The following is a 15,296-nucleotide window of genomic DNA, read 5'->3' as shown; positions in this document are numbered from 1 at the left end:
TGATAAAGGTTATATTGAGCTGACCTAACAGTTGAGAGGTTATGATAACAACTATTGTTTTCTACAATCATCAAATTTTTCAAAAGTTTTTTTTCAATCCCTTTTACAAGTAATAAACAAAATTTGATCTCACTAGTTAGGAAAATTACAACGTTTTTTTCCCTTTAATGATTTTATATGATTTCTTTGTTTCAAAGAATAACGATTCATACACGAATGTTTTGGAAGAAAGTTTAAGACAAAGGTTTCAAAATGTTCATTTTAAAACTTTGAAAAGACGTTTGTTGTCCTTGTTCATCAGCAGATACAGTTTTTTCATTACCACAAAGATTTATAATGTCTCTGTTCAAAAAAATAATAATGTTTTCCATTTTTACAAAGGAAAAAACCCATAGTTATCACTAGGTTATAGGGTAAAAGAAGGTAACTCGCGGTCATCTTTGACGAATCTGGCGGGTCCCATCACAGGCAGGTCCGCGGAATGTTGACGGGTGCATTGTTTGATTGAGAGTATTCATTTCAATGTAGTTTATGGTACGACACGAAGATAGCACTATCGTCTTTATCAGATCAGGGTTATGTATGCCAAAGGACAACGCTCCAAAGTTTCTAACAATGATTAACGCATCATTTGTTTAATAGTATTGCCTTTAATTGTTATCCCCTTATCACACGATGTACTAATTATAACCCTCTCTATCTTTTTAAGTGATCAAACTTCTGATTATTTAAGGTGAAAAAGCACATGTCATTGACGCATTGTAATACCATTAAAGTGAAAAGTCGGTTAAATGATGTGTTGAAAGTCCAAAAGACGGGACTGTCACTATTATCGTTATCATACATTTAGTTTATCATCCAGGCTAACTAAATCTAGTACAATGAGGTGATCTATCACAGAAGGTCACTAATTAAACCGTTGTCCAACGCTCGATTTATTACACACTCCTTTGTGTGAGAAGATAATGATAATTTTCCTCTTTAAAAATCTCTTTTTGAGATCAATATTAGTCATTACTGTGTTGTTTTAATCTTTGGTTAGAATCAGAAAGCCCCATGCGATATTTTGTTTTGTATGTTATTAAACTAGTTTGTAATTAATCATTGTTATTGTATATAGTTTAATTAACTGTCACCAAGCAATCCTGTACATATTGATATTAAACAGATTTATAACATCATCTTTTTCACAGGTTTGATTTCATGAAACTTTTGCAGTATTATATACTTTATATTAAATGTTTACTTGTAATCATGATTGGTTGATCCAATAATTTACAAAGAGGTACCTTAATAACCTTCGTATTACTAGTACTTGATTTTGTACCCTGGTTTTGACAGATTTATGACGAATGATATATTGGCTAAAGAGGAGAAAGGGGGAAATGACTTTCCTTCAGCAGGTGTTCAAATTGTTCCATGTAATATTTGCTTCTTGAGAAAAACATTTAACAACTATGTTATTGTAATGTGAGTACCTATAGTCTTGTGCATTCAACGAACATTGAAAATTGTACTTATGCCCGTTCTAGAAAAAAAAGCAATTATTCACTTGCAAATGATTTTATCCGCGATGGCATTAATGACAAATTCTAGTCCCTGAAATAGGTATAGCAAGACATACTCTAATTTAAAACATACAGCAGATATTTGATATGAAAGCTATACTTTCAGCAATTACAAGTCAAACTCATCTAATTTAACAACATTGTTATACATTTTAGCAAGTGTGGTGATAAAATTCAGTATTGCTACTGTACATTAGGTGGATAGGACAATTGGATCCTGTCAGATGTACGCTCCAGACAGACAAGGAGGTGGAGGACGAACTGATCACACATTAATATACATCATTAAACTTATAAATTTAGCATGTGTCTTTTAATTGGATGTGCGTTTGAAATTGACTCTCGCGGCCATCTTTGGCGGTTTCCCGCGTTAGCGGCCATATTTAACCATTGTTTGAAATCCAAGACAAAGGGTCATTGTTTAACTGGGTCTCCATTGATTAACAGTATTCATTTCAATAGAAGGGATATAAACAATAGCATTGTCACACTAACCACATCAGTGTATTGTATGTCAAAGGACAACTCATCCAACGTTTCTAACATAGGGTCATCGACCTAGGATCTATTTAATGGTATTGTTTTCCCTCATCAGACGATGGACTTATCATAACCTCCACCATCTTTATATGTGATCAAACGGATTCTTTTATATGTAAGATCACAGGTCATTGACAAACAAAAGTTCATCAGAACCCAGCCATCGCGTGATCGAAAGTGATTTCAAGAAATTGAATGACTAAAACCTGACCGTTTAGTGTCAATTCGTACAACAACACCATATCTAATAGCCACTCAATTACTCTCCGACGTACCCATTGTAATAACTTAAAAGTGAAGACAGTTAAATGAGCTGCTGATGGCTCAAAAGACGAGATTGTCGTTATCATATATCTAGTTTATCATTCAGGGTGACTAAAGCTCTTCCACTGTGGTGAGCTATCACAATAAATCACTTATTAAACCATTGTCAAATGCCAGCGCTCGATTCACTGGACTCTGTTTATCATTATGAACACCTCCGTTGAACCTTACAATGACATGAAAGTTTTTCAAACAACTTACTAAATAATCTTTTATTTTGACCACCAAAAGTAGGTTTTGAAGATATAACAGTTTTGTCCTCTCTTAGCTTCTTTTGAGTTTCACTATTTTTATTAAATCGGTAAAGGATTCACACAATTTCTTTATCAAATAACCTCATACCTTAAAGGTATGATGTATCGTTTACATTTCATTAAATCAACCCTACAGAAATGTTAAAATGTGTTCGATCTTATTGTAATGAAAACGTGAATGTTTTTTATTATTTATTTTTGTGTATAACTATTTCATTCCATTAATACAATATTTTAAAATTTAACAAGACCAAATTGAGATTTATAAGTTGAGGACATGTCTGACAAGCTATTTTATACCATTCCGGTATGTTGTATCAATAAATAAAATATCAGACAAGATTTTAATATTTATTTTCTTATAAATACAATACAATGCAAATACAAATAAAGTTGATTATAATTGAATTCAAACAATTTGTTTAACAAAGATCATACATTTTTATTTATTTATTTTTTATTTATTTTAGGTTACATTTCAACAGTAGAGCAGTAGATAACATCACATGAAATTACATGAAATTAGATGTAATTTGGTATAAAACATAGAAATTATATCTCTTGTATCTTATAATGTCCATAAGCATATGATTTAATTCCATCTTCTAATAAAAATCTTTTGTCATCAAAACTAGATAATCCTACTTTGCTGATTGTTTCCAGATAAATTTTATGGTTATGACTTAATGAATGCATTGTTGAGTGCATTTGAGAATTATTAAATAATACATGTTTATAATCATTAAGAGTCAATGATTTTTTAACAACCGCTTTTGATATCCCTTTTGCTCTTTTCTCGTCTATATCATCACACTTAAATGCATACATTTTCGATCGCAAACCGCAATATTCACTAATACATTTCTCATTTGTTTCACTTTTCATTTTTCCCATTACTTTTTTGTTGAAGTCACTATATAAAAAATGATCTTTAGGGAAATCTGAAGTGTCAAACAAATGTGAATAGGCCAACATATCTTGGAAAATGTCCGGTGTTGTACATGATACTAAAAATGAATCTGTGTCCGTTAATTCTAGCTCAACGTTGCTACCATACACATTTTTCAAATGATTATAATAAAAATCGTACATGGTATATTTTGACAAATCAAGGATACTCATTCCAACAAAAATTGGTTTATTTAATTTAATTTTTTTGCGACTTAATTCAACACCAACATGGTCTTCAGAAAAAATCCGGTGCATCTTATAAGTGGGTTTGGATGACACCTTCTGTAGTCGTTTTTCTGTATGAACAAGTTCTACGGACCGATGCTTCCGAAGATTTTCCATGGTTTTTCCTGAAAGTAAACAACATTTTTGGTAAGTAACTTTTCATCATGTTAATCTTTACTCTGAACTGCTCAATATATGTTTTATGATGGTATCCGTCGTTATCTTAGATACCTGTGTTTTGGATGAGGGATATGAAAATGGGACCGAAAAATACACTTTTTACTTGCCGGTAGTTAGTTTTGGTCAGTTTTACTTTAGGTTCCTAATTGTACATGAGCACTTGTAAGCGTCTGATTGAAGATGAATGAAATACCAAAAAGTGAAACTACGCCTGACAATTATTGAACAGTTGTTTTTGTAGATAAGTATTAGTGGTATGGAAGTGACAATAAATAAATTGTATAAATTACATACGGGCAGATCATACAAAAATGATAACAATGTTATAAATTAACACGAACCCCCCAAAAAAACAACAACAACAACCTTACCGAAGACCGAGTTGTTCATGAGTTTGAAGAAGTTCTTCTCGTAAGCAGTCTTGGCTTGTTGTCGCATTTTGGTGTTGAACTCAACGAAGGGTTTCATGAAAGCCTCTTGTTGGAACTCTAATACTTTATGTATTTTTTCAATTTTAGACCGAGTTGGAGATACAGTTGCAGGTTGCGATAGTGAAGTACATAATTCTGTTTGTTTTCTAAAGTGGTGAGTAATTTTTCCACCTTTGCTCTGGGTTGAAGTTCCTCACTGTTGTGTAAATGTTTCAACACATGTTGAGCATAAGGAGATAATTTTTCATTGGGTGTGAATTTACGTTCCGGAGCTAATGGGTAGTCGTTATGACTGTCATGTAAATGTTTTGGATATTCTAGATCTACTTCTAGAATATACCCCTTAGATCCATCCTCTGGTATTTTTTCAGGTTCAAAAGTATCAATTTCTTCCTTCTGTAAAAACTTAAAGAATGTTACTAACTCGGAAACTCAATAGTAAATGAACTAGTTTGTCAAATGTTTTGGTGGGAAAATATTCCACCAAAATGTGAATTTGGCGGTAAAAAAGTTCGCCAAACATTTGAATTTTAAACATTTGAATTTCAAATACTATATGGAATCCATTTTAATTTGTTAATTATCTTTGTTTTTCCCCTTTTGTTTTGTTTTGACTTTATTTCTTTGAGATTCTCATTTTTTTTCTTATTTTTTTTAGGTTTTTCAAAAAACTTGTTTAAACGTTTCACGACTAGTCTTTTCTGTAAATTTCCGTCATTTTGAATTGATTTTTTCTGTATCTTCCCGCCATTTTGAGTCAACCTTTTCTGTGAATTCTTACCATTTTGTTGTAATACCATGTTATTGTTTTTAGAAGGTTGACTGTTTTGTAAACTTCCATCACATTTAGAGAGTAAGTATTCACACTTTGATTTAGGAATTAACACTAATTCTTGAGCCATGATTCACTGGGTTTAATTAACGCTAAAAACTGTTTGAAATATTTTAACAGAATGGCTTTCCTCCTTTTTTGAGAGAGTCTTTTGGATATTACTTTACGTATGACATGTCTATATCGTTTCAAGTTCTTTTTATCCTTTTCTGGAATGACAAGATTTCCCCTGATAGCATTGTAAATCACCTCTATAAGTGCAGCCAATTGAGATTTTGTTAAGTTTTTTATCAACATTTTTTGTTGTTTTTCATTGGTGTTGATCATAAATTTTAAAAAATGTCTCTCCTTCTGTAGTTTATCTTCCATTTTTCTCCTTTTCAGGTAGAAATACAATGGGGGTTTGATGTGGAAAGATGTCTGTACGAAGTTTATATAACGGGTTAGAATGTGGACTTACATCCACCAGAAGGTAACTATATTTCTTGTTTGTGGCTTTTCTATAGGCATCCATAAAATAATGCGTTTCACCGGGAAACATTTGTTTGGCTAATGCTTGAATTTGTAATTTATCTCTCTGATTGTTAAACAACACAAAATAATGACTGTTTAGACTAATAGTTCGAAAATATTTTCCTCCTGTAAATAAATTTTGCACTACGAAAAAGACTGAAAAATATTAGTGATTGATGATTTAGCACAAAAAGCTTCACAAAGTGTAGATATTGTCAACTTATTCACCATTTATAGTCATCACCATAATTTTTCAGTCTTTTTCGTAGTGCAAAATTTATTTACAGGAGGAAAATATTTTCGAACTATTAGTCTAAACAGTCATTATTTTGTGTTGTTTAACAATCAGAGAGATAAATTACAAATTCAAGCATTAGCCAAACAAATGTTTCCCGGTGAAACGCATTATTTTATGGATGCCTATAGAAAAGCCACAAACAAGAAATATAGTTACCTTCTGGTGGATGTAAGTCCACATTCTAACCCGTTATATAAACTTCGTACAGACATCTTTCCACATCAAACCCCCATTGTATTTCTACCTGAAAAGGAGAAAAATGGAAGATAAACTACAGAAGGAGAGACATTTTTTAAAATTTATGATCAACACCAATGAAAAACAACAAAAAATGTTGATAAAAAACTTAACAAAATCTCAATTGGCTGCACTTATAGAGGTGATTTACAATGCTATCAGGGGAAATCTTGTCATTCCAGAAAAGGATAAAAAGAACTTGAAACGATATAGACATGTCATACGTAAAGTAATATCCAAAAGACTCTCTCAAAAAAGGAGGAAAGCCATTCTGTTAAAATATTTCAAACAGTTTTTAGCGTTAATTAAACCCAGTGAATCATGGCTCAAGAATTAGTGTTAATTCCTAAATCAAAGTGTGAATACTTACTCTCTAAATGTGATGGAAGTTTACAAAACAGTCAACCTTCTAAAAACAATAACATGGTATTACAACAAAATGGTAAGAATTCACAGAAAAGGTTGACTCAAAATGGCGGGAAGATACAGAAAAAATCAATTCAAAATGACGGAAATTTACAGAAAAGACTAGTCGTGAAACGTTTAAACAAGTTTTTTGAAAAACCTAAAAAAAATAAGAAAAAAAATGAGAATCTCAAAGAAATAAAGTCAAAACAAAACAAAAGGGGAAAAACAAAGATAATTAACAAATTGAAATGGATTCCCTATAGTATTTGAAATTCAAATGTTTAAAATTCAAATGTTTGGCGAACTTTTTTACCGCCAAATTCACATTTTAGTGGAATATTTTCCCACCAAAACATTTGACAAACTAGTTCATTTACTATTGAGTTTCCGAGTTAGTAACATTCTTTAAGTTTTTACAGAAGGAAGAAATTGATACTTTTGAACCTGAAAAAATACCAGAGGATGGATCTAAGGGGTATATTCTAGAAGTAGATCTAGAATATCCAAAACATTTACATGACAGTCATAACGACTACCCATTAGCTCCGGAACGTAAATTCACACCCAATGAAAAATTATCTCCTTATGCTCAACATGTGTTGAAACATTTACACAACAGTGAGGAACTTCAACCCAGAGCAAAGGTGGAAAAATTACTCACCACTTTAGAAAACAAACAGAATTATGTACTTCACTATCGCAACCTGCAACTGTATCTCCAACTCGGTCTAAAATTGAAAAAATACATAAAGTATTAGAGTTCCAACAAGAGGCTTTCATGAAACCCTACGTTGAGTTCAACACCAAAATGCGACAACAAGCCAAGACTGCTTACGAGAAGAACTTCTTCAAACTCATGAACAACTCGGTCTTCGGTAAGGTTGTTGTTGTTGTTTTTTTGGGGGGTTCGTGTTAATTTATAACATTGTTATCATTTTTGTATGATCTGCCCGTATGTAATTTATACAATTTATTTATTGTCACTTCCATACCACTAATACTTATCTACAAAAACAACTGTTCAATAATTGTCAGGCGTAGTTTCACTTTTTGGTATTTCATTCATCTTCAATCAGACGCTTACAAGTGCTCATGTACAATTAGGAACCTAAAGTAAAACTGACCAAAACTAACTACCGGCAAGTAAAAAGTGTATTTTTCGGTCCCATTTTCATATCCCTCATCCAAAACACAGGTATCTAAGATAACGACGGATACCATCATAAAAACATATATTGAGCAGTTCAGAGTAAAGATTAACATGATGAAAAGTTACTTACCAAAAATTTTGTTTACTTTCAGGAAAAACCATGGAAAATCTTCGGAAGCATCGGTCCGTAGAACTTGTTCATACAGAAAAACGACTACAGAAGGTGTCATCCAAACCCACTTATAAGATGCACCGGATTTTTTCTGAAGACCATGTTGGTGTTGAATTAAGTCGCAAAAAAATTAAATTAAATAAACCAATTTTTGTTGGAATGAGTATCCTTGATTTGTCAAAATATACCATGTACGATTTTTATTATAATCATTTGAAAAATGTGTATGGTAGCAACGTTGAGCTAGAATTAACGGACACAGATTCATTTTTAGTATCATGTACAACACCGGACATTTTCCAAGATATGTTGGCCTATTCACATTTGTTTGACACTTCAGATTTCCCTAAAGATCATTTTTTATATAGTGACTTCAACAAAAAAGTAATGGGAAAAATGAAAAGTGAAACAAATGAGAAATGTATTAGTGAATATTGCGGTTTGCGATCGAAAATGTATGCATTTAAGTGTGATGATATAGACGAGAAAAGAGCAAAAGGGATATCAAAAGCGGTTGTTAAAAAATCATTGACTCTTAATGATTATAAACATGTATTATTTAATAATTCTCAAATGCACTCAACAATGCATTCATTAAGTCATAACCATAAAATTTATCTGGAAACAATCAGCAAAGTAGGATTATCTAGTTTTGATGACAAAAGATTTTTATTAGAAGATGGAATTAAATCATATGCTTATGGACATTATAAGATACAAGAGATATAATTTCTATGTTTTATACCAAATTACATCTAATTTCATGTAATTTCATGTGATGTTATCTACTGCTCTACTGTTGAAATGTAACCTAAAATAAATAAAAAATAAAAAAATAAAAATGTATGATCTTTGTTAAACAAATTGTTTGAATTCAATTATAATCAACTTTATTTGTATTTGCATTGTATTGTATTTATAAGAAAATAAATATTAAAATCTTGTCTGATATTTTATTTATTGATACAACATACCGGAATGGTATAAAATAGCTTGTCAGACATGTCCTCAACTTATAAATCTCAATTTGGTCTTGTTAAATTTTAAAATATTGTATTAATGGAATGAAATAGTTATACACAAAAATAAATAATAAAAAACATTCACGTTTTCATTACAATAAGATCGAACACATTTTAACATTTCTGTAGGGTTGATTTAATGAAATGTAAACGATACATCATACCTTTAAGGTATGAGGTTATTTGATAAAGAAATTGTGTGAATCCTTTACCGATTTAATAAAAATAGTGAAACTCAAAAGAAGCTAAGAGAGGACAAAACTGTTATATCTTCAAAACCTACTTTTGGTGGTCAAAATAAAAGATTATTTAGTAAGTTGTTTGAAAAACTTTCATGTCATTGTAAGGTTCAACGGAGGTGTTCATAATGATAAACAGAGTCCAGTGAATCGAGCGCTGGCATTTGACAATGGTTTAATAAGTGATTTATTGTGATAACTCACCACAGTGGAAGAGCTTTAGTCACCCTGAATGATAAACTAGATATATGATAACGACAATCTCGTCTTTTGAGCCATCAGCAGCTCATTTAACTGTCTTCACTTTTAAGTTATTACAATGGGTACGTCGGAGAGTAATTGAGTGGCTATTAGATATGGTGTTGTTGTACGAATTGACACTAAACGGTCAGGTTTTAGTCATTCAATTTCTTGAAATCACTTTCGATCACGCGATGGCTGGGTTCTGATGAACTTTTGTTTGTCAATGACCTGTGATCTTACATATAAAAGAATCCGTTTGATCACATATAAAGATGGTGGAGGTTATGATAAGTCCATCGTCTGATGAGGGAAAACAATACCATTAAATAGATCCTAGGTCGATGACCCTATGTTAGAAACGTTGGATGAGTTGTCCTTTGACATACAATACACTGATGTGGTTAGTGTGACAATGCTATTGTTTATATCCCTTCTATTGAAATGAATACTGTTAATCAATGGAGACCCAGTTAAACAATGACCCTTTGTCTTGGATTTCAAACAATGGTTAAATATGGCCGCTAACGCGGGAAACCGCCAAAGATGGCCGCGAGAGTCAATTTCAAACGCACATCCAATTAAAAGACACATGCTAAATTTATAAGTTTAATGATGTATATTAATGTGTGATCAGTTCGTCCTCCACCTCCTTGTCTGTCTGGAGCGTACATCTGACAGGATCCAATTGTCCTATCCACCTAATGTACAGTAGCAATACTGAATTTTATCACCACACTTGCTAAAATGTATAACAATGTTGTTAAATTAGATGAGTTTGACTTGTAATTGCTGAAAGTATAGCTTTCATATCAAATATCTGCTGTATGTTTTAAATTAGAGTATGTCTTGCTATACCTATTTCAGGGACTAGAATTTGTCATTAATGCCATCGCGGATAAAATCATTTGCAAGTGAATAATTGCTTTTTTTTCTAGAACGGGCATAAGTACAATTTTCAATGTTCGTTGAATGCACAAGACTATAGGTACTCACATTACAATAACATAGTTGTTAAATGTTTTTCTCAAGAAGCAAATATTACATGGAACAATTTGAACACCTGCTGAAGGAAAGTCATTTCCCCCTTTCTCCTCTTTAGCCAATATATCATTCGTCATAAATCTGTCAAAACCAGGGTACAAAATCAAGTACTAGTAATACGAAGGTTATTAAGGTACCTCTTTGTAAATTATTGGATCAACCAATCATGATTACAAGTAAACATTTAATATAAAGTATATAATACTGCAAAAGTTTCATGAAATCAAACCTGTGAAAAAGATGATGTTATAAATCTGTTTAATATCAATATGTACAGGATTGCTTGGTGACAGTTAATTAAACTATATACAATAACAATGATTAATTACAAACTAGTTTAATAACATACAAAACAAAATATCGCATGGGGCTTTCTGATTCTAACCAAAGATTAAAACAACACAGTAATGACTAATATTGATCTCAAAAAGAGATTTTTAAAGAGGAAAATTATCATTATCTTCTCACACAAAGGAGTGTGTAATAAATCGAGCGTTGGACAACGGTTTAATTAGTGACCTTCTGTGATAGATCACCTCATTGTACTAGATTTAGTTAGCCTGGATGATAAACTAAATGTATGATAACGATAATAGTGACAGTCCCGTCTTTTGGACTTTCAACACATCATTTAACCGACTTTTCACTTTAATGGTATTACAATGCGTCAATGACATGTGCTTTTTCACCTTAAATAATCAGAAGTTTGATCACTTAAAAAGATAGAGAGGGTTATAATTAGTACATCGTGTGATAAGGGGATAACAATTAAAGGCAATACTATTAAACAAATGATGCGTTAATCATTGTTAGAAACTTTGGAGCGTTGTCCTTTGGCATACATAACCCTGATCTGATAAAGACGATAGTGCTATCTTCGTGTCGTACCATAAACTACATTGAAATGAATACTCTCAATCAAACAATGCACCCGTCAACATTCCGCGGACCTGCCTGTGATGGGACCCGCCAGATTCGTCAAAGATGACCGCGAGTTACCTTCTTTTACCCTATAACCTAGTGATAACTATGGGTTTTTTCCTTTGTAAAAATGGAAAACATTATTATTTTTTTGAACAGAGACATTATAAATCTTTGTGGTAATGAAAAAACTGTATCTGCTGATGAACAAGGACAACAAACGTCTTTTCAAAGTTTTAAAATGAACATTTTGAAACCTTTGTCTTAAACTTTCTTCCAAAACATTCGTGTATGAATCGTTATTCTTTGAAACAAAGAAATCATATAAAATCATTAAAGGGAAAAAAACGTTGTAATTTTCCTAACTAGTGAGATCAAATTTTGTTTATTACTTGTAAAAGGGATTGAAAAAAAACTTTTGAAAAATTTGATGATTGTAGAAAACAATAGTTGTTATCATAACCTCTCAACTGTTAGGTCAGCTCAATATAACCTTTATCAATATTTTATGTAAAATGATCATGAGCCCCTTTTAAAAGGTATCAAGTACAATCATTATAACAATCGTGACCATTTCTATGATAAATGTTATTGTTAACATGTTAAGATTGTTCTCCCTATCGCTCCTTTTGGGAGTTGAATTGATATATAAAAATATTGTATTGATGGTGATAACGGAACTCATCTTGGCTAATGTTATGTTAACGGAAAAATGAGTATGGTTTTGCAAGGTGAAAAGTTCATATCACCGTTCATTAAATTTGAATGTCTTTCACTGTTAACAATGACCCTTTGTCTTGGATTTTAAACAATGGTTAAACATAACCGCTAAAAGCGGGAAATCGCCAAATATGACCGCTAACGCGCGAAATCGCTAAATATGGCCGCGAAAGTCAATTTCAAACTTGCGCATGCGTAAACAATGGAACCACCGACAGAACCACCGCACCACCAAACAAAATGGCCGCGAAAGTCAATTTCAAACTTGCGCATGCGCAAACAATGAAACCACCGACAAAACCACCAAACCACCAAACAAAATGGCCGCGAAATACCAATTATTATACTACTTATATTGTTTAAATAATGATGAAAGACGAGAATATAATTGAATACTGTATGAAAATCCAAAAACTCTTTTCCTCTCATTGAATTTCACTCAGCTCAGAGCAGGAATGTTCGTCATACCATAAAGAAATTTTGATATATTGGTCTCATATTTTACCAGCGTGCAGATAAATCCACTATGCATCGAATCACATTCCACATTTTCAAAAAGATGCTTTAAATTTTAATAAAAATCAGTCATAGTCAGTCCGGAACTTTGCCGAACAATTTTCTCGCTTCACCAGCGTAACGGCTGCAGGGGCGGTTCCAGGATTCGACGTTAGACGGACGTTACTCAGAGGGGTAACCTTTTAACTTGCAACCCTCCATCAGAACCGAAATCTATTTTGTTTAAAGTGTCGTTTTTTAAAAATGTTTTAACAATTTCTAGTTAGAAATTTTAATTTGGGTTGTGCTCGATTCTCCTCCGTGACTGTGGAAACAGTGAAGAGAAATGTGTTAAAATATATTAACGTAGCTAAATAGAGGAAAAAGAAGATATAAACAGTAACATTCGCGGGAATGGATCTACGTCAAAAATGGTCGTACATGCGACGTTGCCTCGACGACGGGCTTTGACGTCCAAACCACTTTGCAACACCAACCAAAATCCCACTTTAAACCGACGTCAGAGTCCAACCTCGAGGCGACGTCAAATGTTTGCTGGGTTCCAAATAAGTGTTATTTGCCATGTATGTAACACAAATACTATTTCATTGACTCACGAACAAAATACAGATTGCTAATAAAATTAGAGAAGACGAGTACGATAAACCTTTTAGTGAATTAATTTAAAAACCCTGATGGATTAGCAGTGAATGTGGTACTTTGTTGAACAATAATAATTGACTAAATTCTAGCTAAAAAATCATTCTCATGACAGCTATAATAAAAATACAGCTATAATGTGTCGATTTAATTTCAAGGTGAACGAAATATGTTGGAAAATTGCTAAAAAAGAATTGAAGAATACCGTGTAACAAACTTTACTTAGCAAAATCTGACAGGGCAATCACAATATTAACAGGAGGTCATTTTGCACATATCACTGTTTAGAAATATTTTTAATATTTTTGATCACTTAAATAAAATTGCTTACCTCTGGTCGGGTTTACAACTACGATCCAGCGTTATCCAACCACTAACTAACGTTACTTCCACCACTTCACCTCGTAACGATTTGGTGATATAAATTGACCCCGAAACGTTAATATGAAACTCGGCTTACGCTTAGGTTGACATTAACTTTCTCTGGTTAACATTAAATGCTATCAACCTTAAAAGCATCTAATATTGAAATAAGAATAAAGTTTGACATGAATATGTATCGTGAAATTCACAAAGAAACGAATATTTTGAGCTTAACATGAAAATATCAAGCAGTGGAATTGCAACTGATAGATTATGACCTTGCAATTACTTATACAATTTCTGACTGAAGACGATTAATTTATAAATGCCATATTACATACTTAAAACGGTTCATTTCATTATGGATTACTTATTTCTCTTTTCTTTATTTGGTCGATAAAGAATTCAATACCACCTTTGACCTTTTCAATTGTCGCAGCTGCAGATACGTAGTTTGTTTCTCTCTTTTCATCAATAAATTTCAACTCATTTAAAAAAGTTTCCTTTTTCACAACATTTTTCTCAATTTACTTATCAATCACGTATGTTCAAGGACAAGTTGAGTTTAACCCATAAGCGTTTGTATCGATATGATTGTGTTGTATATTGAGTGCTCACAGAAAAATGTCAATTACATACGTTTAAACAAACCGAATACAATGTTCAATTGATATCGAAGTTAAAGATCGAGCTTCTATTCAAGTCTTTGTATTAAAAGAAAACTGTTGTTGTCAGTTGAGACAATTCCGGCGTCATAATCGTCACAAAAGAAGACAATTTTCTAAAGGGCTGCCCAGTCCTTGGGACAACTTGCATTATATACGGGTGTGAAATATGCGCGCAATAATGGATTCACAATACTGAAAACGAAAAAGCTTTTTTGCAAAATAAGCATCAAGCATACAATATATTTGCGTAAAATTCTTAAAAATATGGCGAAGTATACGTTCATTTTATAAACTATGTTACATTTTCTGGCCAATCAAAACAATTCTTGAATTTGATTTTAATTGGTAAAATCACGCTTCCATATATCGAAATTTTACGGATAGCGGTAAATTTCAAACATATTGATATGAATAAATAAAAAGGCAAATAATACATGGAATATTTACTGACCGAACTCGACGTGATACATGTCGCCAGAAAAAAGCATCCTGTCATACTATGTCTTATATACTACACTAACGTGCAGTCTAAACATAGATTCCTTACTTTTTCAAGTGCCTTGGTGCAATAGCCGCTTATGAAATATGGTTGGCAATCCGTTTTAGTAGATTGAAAAATCTAAAACTAACTAGTCATAATAACGTGGGAAAATATAATTATACTTCATAGTGGAAATGATTTTGATATAACCGCAATTGCAGACTGGTGTAAACATTATTTATTCGGTGTAATATAATAAATATCTGATGCTGTTGAGGGTGTTATGATATAAAGTTTAGGCCCGAAACGTTAATGTCGAACTCAGCTAACGCTAAGGTTAACATTAACTTTCTCTGGATC

This window comes from Mya arenaria, chromosome 2, assembly GCF_026914265.1.
Source record: "Mya arenaria isolate MELC-2E11 chromosome 2, ASM2691426v1".
NCBI classification, from domain to species: Eukaryota; Metazoa; Mollusca; class Bivalvia; order Myida; family Myidae; genus Mya; species Mya arenaria.
The sequence above is the reverse complement of the archived record's forward strand: the minus strand, read 5'-3'. Positions refer to the sequence as shown.